Source organism: Pocillopora verrucosa, chromosome 8 (genome assembly GCF_036669915.1).
Source record: "Pocillopora verrucosa isolate sample1 chromosome 8, ASM3666991v2, whole genome shotgun sequence".
NCBI classification, from domain to species: Eukaryota; Metazoa; Cnidaria; class Anthozoa; order Scleractinia; family Pocilloporidae; genus Pocillopora; species Pocillopora verrucosa.
Genome location: NC_089319.1, coordinates 259,973 through 268,164, shown reverse-complemented (window position 1 = coordinate 268,164; position 8,192 = coordinate 259,973). Strand labels below are relative to the sequence as shown.

Sequence of the window (8,192 nt, the reverse complement as noted above, 5' to 3'; positions counted from 1 at the left end):
TATTTATTTACATCCTTCAGTACAGTTTTGAAAATTGACTAAAAGCTATCCAAAAGAAATTTTAAACCTACGAACAGTTTCTACCTCTCACTCAATTTAGGATCCTTTTTATTTCAATATATTTCATATATTTTAAGAGATGAGATATTTTCCTTGACTCAAAGTTTTAAATTTCACGATAAAGCATTTTTAACCAGTTGAATTAGTAATCAAACTGCAGGTGAAGTTGTTGTTATGGTTTTTTTCCTCAACTTGTGAAACTTCGAGTTCGTCACAGATGTTTTACGTAAACAATTTAGAAACTTCTTTGTTTGTGAATACCGAGATGACAGCCTGTTCTCGTCTCATAACAAAAGCTTGTTTTGATAGAATTTAATAGATAGAAGCCTTTCACAGACACTCCATTCCGTGCTCCCCCGTTGTTCAACTTCCAAATATGAATGATATTTCGAACAGTACGGCGGTGTATCCTTTAATTTATTTTCAAATTTTCCTTGAGGCGAGGAGGTGCGCTGCACTGGAAATCGAGGGCTACGAGAAGAAGGTGCACTGCACTAGCGTTCGAGAATGGCTACTTCATTGTGTAAATAAGACGGATCCCGTTCTCTGATTGGCTAACTAAGTGAATAAGACAAGACGAGTTCCTTGCTTTGATTGGCTAAACGTGCGAGCAAGATGGGTCTATTTTGCCCAATACATGCTTTCATACCGCTAATATAACAAACACATAAACAAATAAAAGTCAAGCATATTGCCTCCAAAATATCTGCTAGGCTGGAAATGCTTTGGCAAGTTCGCAAAGTCATTCCTCAAGAGGCCTGTATCACACTCAATGACTCCATGATACCTTCACTGTTCGACTACTGCTGTAGTCTGAGAAGGCTGCGGTAAAACAAATCGGGACCACCTGGACAAATTGCAACTGCGAGCAGCTCGTATCATCAAAGAGCGTTAAGTGGAAAGTACAGGCAGTACTTTTAGCTGGCCTTCTTTAGAAAATCCTAGGAAATATCACACTTGCCTACAAGTCTTTAAACACCTACATGGTCTCGCGCCTGCCTATCTTTTGAGTTTTTCTCCCGCCCATATCATACCTACAATACCAGATATAGAGACCTGTTGCGATTATCTCTGGCTAAAACATCTAAATATCAAGGTTCCTTTCGCTACAAAGGGGCAAAGGCGTGGAATACTCTGACTAATAAACCACGAAACAACCTCACCGCCTAATTTTAAGAAACTTCTCAATTTCACCTATTTGATTAATGTAATATTCTTCGTTATGTAACGTATATTGTATATCTTATGAGTAAATTTTAATTTGTGTCATGAACTCCCTTTGTATTTTATATTTCTAAACAGATTTTGCTTTACTTAATATGTCCTAAGCAGGCCCCCATTCAAAGCAGCTTTAAGCTGAAGTGGGCCAGCTTGCATTAATATCGCTTATAAATAAATAAATAAATAAATAAAATAGAAGCAAGCAGACAAACAAGAGAAACAAAACAAATGAAATAGGAAGAGGGCTAGTTGTTTGTTATTCTTCTTATAAGCCGTTCATGTGGAGGGGACGGGGGAGAAGGGTTGCATGCGTTCCCAAAGTACGGTTAAGGATGAGACTATCAAGCTGCTGAGTAACATGAGATTTTTTTTTCCGTTGGGATAAAGTTCGTTTTTAGCAGTATTCTTGTTTATGGAATGCAATGCCAAAACAGAAGAACCTTTTCATCATCATCATCATCATCATCATTTATTTGCCTTTTTAACTATACAAAAATTTTTTTTACAGAAGTATAATTTATAGAAGGCAAAGAGACCCAGGAAGCCACCGGGCTTGTGGGGAAGGCCTCCTGAACTAACTTTTCGCATGAACTAACAAAAAAGAAATCTTATTTCTCAGGATTTAAACTGGTTGGACACGTCACTGAGACCTTTTTTGCTGATGAATTTGAATGTGGACTTCGTTGTCTGACAACCGAAGGGTGTTTATCATGTAACATTTTCTCTGACGGAAAATGTCAGCTGAGCAACCTTACGTGGCAGTCGAGTCCAACTAACCTAAAGGGTACTGGTGAGCTCAACGTATTACGGCAAAGGTACCTGACAAATTCCATTATGGTCATTAGGCAGTTCAAGGAGTTACTATATTGTGCTTGAAAACGAAGGTAGCTTTGTTTATATATGCATACATATATTCTCCCTTACCCTAGGAGGCATTAAAAAGACTGATTGATGCATATTATAAAAGAAAGAAAAAATACAATAGAAATGTGTGTTAGTCAACCAGTTTTCTGCTCTTTGCAAATTTGGAGGTTAAGGGATTGAAGTTCATCATATAATCAAATTCAAGAGAAACACTCATGGCGATGATTCTGGTTTTTGATTGGTAGTCATGGTTGGGGTAATACTCAACATCATCATAGCAATTGGTCAAGTGTTCCGCTAGGAAGGTTTTCTCTTGGGAAAAGTGTTTTATCTTAAACTTAGATTATACGAGGTTGGTTTTCGTCAAGACCTGCTATTTCATGCAAACACATTGTGGACGCTGAAGACTCAAAAGGAAAAGGAGAATATTGGATCGATCCCGAAAATGATGGAAATCCACTAAAAGGTCCTTTGTGACATATCAGATGACGGCTGTAAGTGTTTGATGATTATGACGATGAATTTAAGATGATTATCATGAGTTCATGACGATGATAAAAAAGGTAAACGATAAAGGTTTATTCTGATGTTGATTCGATGGTCTAAGCTATGTTCTTTAAAAAACTTTTTTTCGATCGATATTAAAAAAACGTAGAGCAACGAGATGGTTATACCCAAATCAAAAAGAAGCTTCAGGATGAAGGAAAAAGTTTCTTAACAAATCAATTCAGACTTGATTCAAATTTTAGAAAGTCAATTCAAATTCCCGATAATGACTGAAAAAAAAGGCCCGCGTCGCACGTAAGAACAAAGACATAGCAGTAGGGAAATATGGAGAAACTTTTACATCAAGCTGACAAAGAAAAAAACTCAAGAAGATTCATCCCTGTTTTCTCTCTTTCAGATTTAATCGGTTGGCATCATCAGCATCCTGGCTATTCTTGTAGGCACATTTTAGAATCTGGTGGCTCCGGAGAAAAAGGTGTTTACTGGATTGATCCCGAGAGAAATGAACAGCCTTTACTTGTGTACTGTGATATGACTACTGATGGTGGTATGTGATGTTTTTGTGTGGTGATTGAATGTGGTGATGTGCTACATAGCCGCTACTCTTCTTATATTTTTATTCCTTGTAGTGCTCAGTTGAAAATACGTTCATAAAACTTTGGTATATTTGATGCAATTTCTTTGCAATAGTTTTCTGAGCTTTACTAGGCTGATTTTGTTAACGGTCCCCTGACACTTCTGTTTTCAGGAGGTTTGCTTCTTGTTTCTAACTATATGATTACCGGTTCAACTGCTGAAGATGGAGTCAAACTTGAAGGATCTTATCGTAAAATCTCCGAATATTACACCGAGAGGATGGCACTCAACTTGAATGCCATGAAAGAACTAAAAGAGTTCACGAATTTCACTCAGTTGAGGTTCTATTGCAGTAAACCTGGGGTTCGAACGCTTAACCTGGTCACAGCTCTCCAACAGCACTGGTGAAGCTGTAGTCCAGTACTTCAGCGGTCAGACAAATGTCCAACCTGATGCCTGTGGTTCATTCATAAGATTGGATGATGACAAACTCCAAATTAGCGCAGTCATGCCCACAGGTGGGGTAAAGGAAATAATGATATCTTCTATGTTGGCAAATGGGGGAGAGGAAGGTCCCAACGAGATTGATTGACTTCCCTATCTTTGAGTACAGTGCATTACGTTGGTCTCTTTACCACCACTCAGGCAAGTTTTGACTGCGACGACAAGGGCGTTGCAGCCATACCTGGAAGTTTCTGGCAAGTCTTCGTTCGCTTGAGAGTTCTTTTGTTTTAATCATATAATTTCAAACAAAATTTGTGCCACAGCTGCAAAACCATTCAGTGTTTTTTATTGCAATTCGATGTTGGGAACCTGAGTAGCTCAGATCGTGTGCTGCCGCTTGGCCGTGGAAGGTCTGGGTACAAGGGTATAGCTCACCATATCCTATCGGTGATTTTACGAGTCATATTTAATTATCATTTTTAGGAAAGTTAAAAGATATTGCATAAGTTAAGTTATTAAACAGACGTATTAGTGTGAATAAATGAAAACGCCTTTCGATCAGTTTCGATTGATTGTCTTCTCATACATCCATCTGTCTGTCATAGACATTTTTTTTTGTCCCTGCCATCAAATCAATAAATATTTCGTCACAGGTGGCTCGATCTACCAGTGATAATGTAAAAAGTCTACTTCTTGCAATACGAATCACTCATTACTGATTCAGTCAGACGTTAATAGGGAAGTAGTTAGTTTTCTCTTCCATAAAGTTAATAACATTACACTCGGTTAAAAATGTAATGCTTATGAGCAATGTAATGTAAATGAAATATGGTTATTTTCTACAAAGCTCACTGTATTGAGATTGGTAGAAAGCATAAAAATTGGAGTGGGCAAGTCTTTTCTGTTTGCTCCATATTGTAAACTGAGTATGTGTTCAGCTTTGTAACATTACTTGTATGTGTAAATAAATCAAACAAAGAGACATAAACCGAGGTCACTAAATTTTTCCACTAATGCGTCTAATAAAAGTTGCATGATTCAACGAAAATAGTTTTCAGCATTTGGCCAGGACTAGTCAAGAAATAGAAGCAACTAAGAGTTGTTCTGTTCTCAGTTGTGATCACCCTTTAGCTGATACACATCCACTCTTATGTCTTTGAATATATTGTACAAAACGTGTTTCTCTACCGGCCAATAGAACTTGACTTCATCTAAAATACCTTTTTCCGACCTTTCTGCGATTATACATTTCATTGTAATCTTGTATTGAATTCTGATTTATAAGACACTGAGTTACACAACAAATGTATATCCACCGTAGGTTTCCAATCCTTCGAGCCCCCACCGCCCGCAAACTTATTACGCATCTTCACATTGGTGTTGTATTGTTTCGAGTTTATCCCAAGTGCTTCAAAGAAGACATCCTATCACCTAGCCTGTAAAAAAACAATTAATACTCAGTTGTGCACAACAATAAATTGTCCGATAATAAGAATTTGTTACTAATCACATAGCTTTTAAATCCCTAGAGACTACAATTAAGGTCCGCATTATGTTCTGTATTTCCATTTTCGAATGTGTCTCATCTTCCAGCAGTAAATGAACAGGATCTGAGAAACGAATGTTCTAAAAAACACAAGACTCCGTACATAAAGTTCGGGATTCACTAGTGCTTGAGTTTATGGTTTGTCGCTAACCATATAGGAATATATACGCAATACACTGGCAAATAACATAACCAAAAAGACAATCATATACATATTAAACAAGTACTTATCTGCAGTTATTTTTCACGCCGGTTTGAAGTTTTGTATCCCATAATTTTACGCTCCCTGTCGAACCTAGTATGGCTGGAAATTTGGCTCTTGTGACGTCGAACAGCAATATAAATCCTCACAGATAAAACAAATGCTGTAAAAATAAAACAAAAAGTCATAAAAATTAGCGACAATAAAGTGCGGGAATGACGCTAGTAACCCAAAGCTCGAGCACTGGAGTCAAAAAGGACACTGCACTAATGAGATCCAAATGGGAGGAGATTACTAACACAGCAACAGCGTGTGAGTCACGTGCGCTTGTTGAGTCACAAGATTCCTGACTATCCGAGCTAATGACAAGTGCACAGCTAAGAATCTGTCCCCCCGCAAATGATGTGCAAAGAACACACAAGAAAAGAGGTTTCACGAGACAGTTACCTAACCAAAAGCGATAAACGCCATGTTAATGTTGCAACGGAAACTCTCCTAGGACTAGCCAGTGTGTGAGGTAAGGTCAAAATAGAGACCATTGCAGCCCAAGTGAACTGACGCAAAGATCAGAAACTGCAAGACTCAGCAGTAATAGTTTTAAAGGCAACCCCATACACATTTGAAATACGACCAGGGTTTTTATTTTCCGTGATATTTCCGAGAATCGTTAGCAAAATTTTGGTCTGCCCCTCCTTGATTCTGACGATTATTGATCAGCAAGAGATTATAAACTCATGTGATCGGTAGGTTTTGTAGCAAAAGTTAAACGACCTGAATGGCTTAAACTTTCCTTCCAATTAGTTCGCATAACTTGCAGTGCGGCTTACATAACTGCAGCTTTCCACTGTCTCCTTTCTTACACTGAATATTCTCCACAGAACAATAAAAACAGCTCGTCTTATGTTCCTCATCTTCCAGCAGTAAACAATGGGATTCAGAAAAGAATTAACAAATGTCAAAGTCCAAGTGAACACTAGCACACGTTTTATTGCGGTCAAAGGTCCATAGAAAATTGCTGCTACAAATGAACAGTTCTGCGGTAAATAACAAACCATAAATACAAGGTACACGTAAAATGCACTGATGGCAGACTTTCGAAGGCTGTTAACACTAATCGATTGGCCATTTGGTGCAACTTGGTGAATTTTCAAGGCGTGGATTTGATTCGAGTGGCATCTTACTGCTCGATAAATTTTATAATAACAAATTGTTACGGCCCCAAGGCAAGTAAACTGAATAACAGTATGTAGCCCTAAAGTAACATTTCATAGACTCCAAAAGGCCAACAATGGTAACAGAATACTAAAAACTCATATTAAGATAACCACAATAACAACTCGTTTGTGAGTCACAAGTTCCTGGTATCTGAGATGAAGATGAGCAGCCAGGGATCCGTCGACAGTTATTGCTGTGACAAATAAAAATAATGAAGCAGTGAAACCAGTCATGATCATTGTAAAAACAGAGTACATTACGCAGTTTGGAGTTTGACGTCGTAACCACATAACCAGGAAAGCGATAAATAATGGCTGAAGCACTAAACCAACGCAAAGATCAGAAACAGTGAGACTCAGCAGCAATGTTTTCAATGGCTTTGGCAGTTGCATTGTTCATCATGACGATGGAAACGGAAGAAAATATAAAAATGGAATTAGCGATGTACGACCAGAAGAGATCATCAACTTCAGAACTTGACGGCTGAGAGTATCGAAATAATCTGCACAACGAATTTGTCATGGCTTCAGTTACTCAACACCAGGGGAAAAAGTTACAACTGAATTTACGGCGTTTTCCTTTCGCACACGAAGTATTTCCTCGAATATCACCCTTCAACGTACTAGATAGGCATTTTTTTGTTTCTTTAGTACGCAGACAGTGGTTTTTTAATAGAAACGAGTCAAGGAGAGACTAAGATCTCGGACCGACGTTGATTGGGTTCAGTTCCTTTTCAGATTGTGCTTACAAAAATTATATTTGCATATTTACTGGATAATTATAGCTCGTGAGTCAACGGTAAATAAAAGCTCTTACCGGCTGCAGAATAAATTCCAATTTTTTAACACTGCACTGACCCCTCTCCACTGACCCCTCTGTACTGACCCCTCTCCACTCGTGCAGTTTATTGATTTCACATTTACTCTTCTGCTACCGCGTGCGTTTCTCAGATTCGCCACTCACTCATATCAGTTTAATCAGTTTGTGATTCTTTTTAAAATAATGTATTTATTTTTGCTCACTGATTATGGGCAGCGGTAACACGTATAGTTAAGATGGCACTAAAAGGATTGCGCAACTGAAACATTAAAACTATTCGTACCACTGACATGTAATTATACTTCCTGCAGGTACCGCTTAAAACCAAGTTGATTCAATTTTCATCCGTATCCTTGGGGATAAAATTTATGTCAACTCATCAACTAAACAACATCGACATAGTCTTTCTTAAAGGTGTCTGTGTGTTATATTCAAGTTTATCTTTTTGGCCGTGGTGTGGGTACTTTGCGCATGCACGTATAATGTAGTTGGATCTCTATGATTAGTAATGAATTCTAATGAGATCTTGTCTCACATCGCCCAGTCTTTAAAAGTGGGAAGCCGTTATCGATAGTGGCTTCTGGTAAAACGAAACTGAATGGAGCCTTACTCATCGACCCTGTAAACACGAATCATGAATCAGTCACCAGCAGAAAATTTGCGTGACTTTAGAATTTTTAATGTCACAGCTGAACGTGACCTGGGTCGGGTGCTGACGTAATGATATTTACACATACT

At 38.1% G+C, this 8,192-nt stretch overlaps 1 long non-coding RNA gene across 1 annotated transcript; it reads left to right on the top strand.

The window, feature by feature from the left end:
- The first annotated feature begins 2,499 nt into the window (after positions 1 to 2,499).
- LOC131785849 (uncharacterized) lies at positions 2,500 to 4,283 on the top strand. The gene is made up of 3 exons (XR_010718597.1): positions 2,500 to 2,639; positions 3,050 to 3,199; positions 3,401 to 4,283. It is a non-coding gene; the product is annotated as an uncharacterized lncRNA (long non-coding RNA).
- The last annotated feature ends 3,909 nt before the right edge of the window (positions 4,284 to 8,192 follow it).